A 306-nucleotide genomic window follows, 5' to 3' on the forward strand; every position below is an offset into this window, starting at 1 on the left:
CACGCGGCTCCGCTCCGTACGCCTCGTACACACGCGGCTCCGCTCCGTACGCCTCGTACACACGCGGCTCAGCTCCGTACGCCTCGTACACACGCGGCTCCGCTCCGTACACCTCGTACACACGCCTCTGCTACATCCACACTGTAAACCCCTCCTGACCCCACACATAACCTTCCCCTCATCCAGCACCATGACAACCAGCACAGCAGAGTCCTGCATCCACTGAGGCCCCTGATAATGTGACCCCTGACTCCTCCCCTCCTGTGACCTCATCACAGGTCCTATAAGCACAGGATAGCAAAATCC

This window comes from Phyllobates terribilis, unplaced genomic scaffold, assembly GCF_046119375.1.
Source record: "Phyllobates terribilis strain yellow unplaced genomic scaffold, ASM4611937v1 Scaffold_5__5_contigs__length_657084704, whole genome shotgun sequence".
Taxonomy (NCBI): Eukaryota; Metazoa; Chordata; class Amphibia; order Anura; family Dendrobatidae; genus Phyllobates; species Phyllobates terribilis.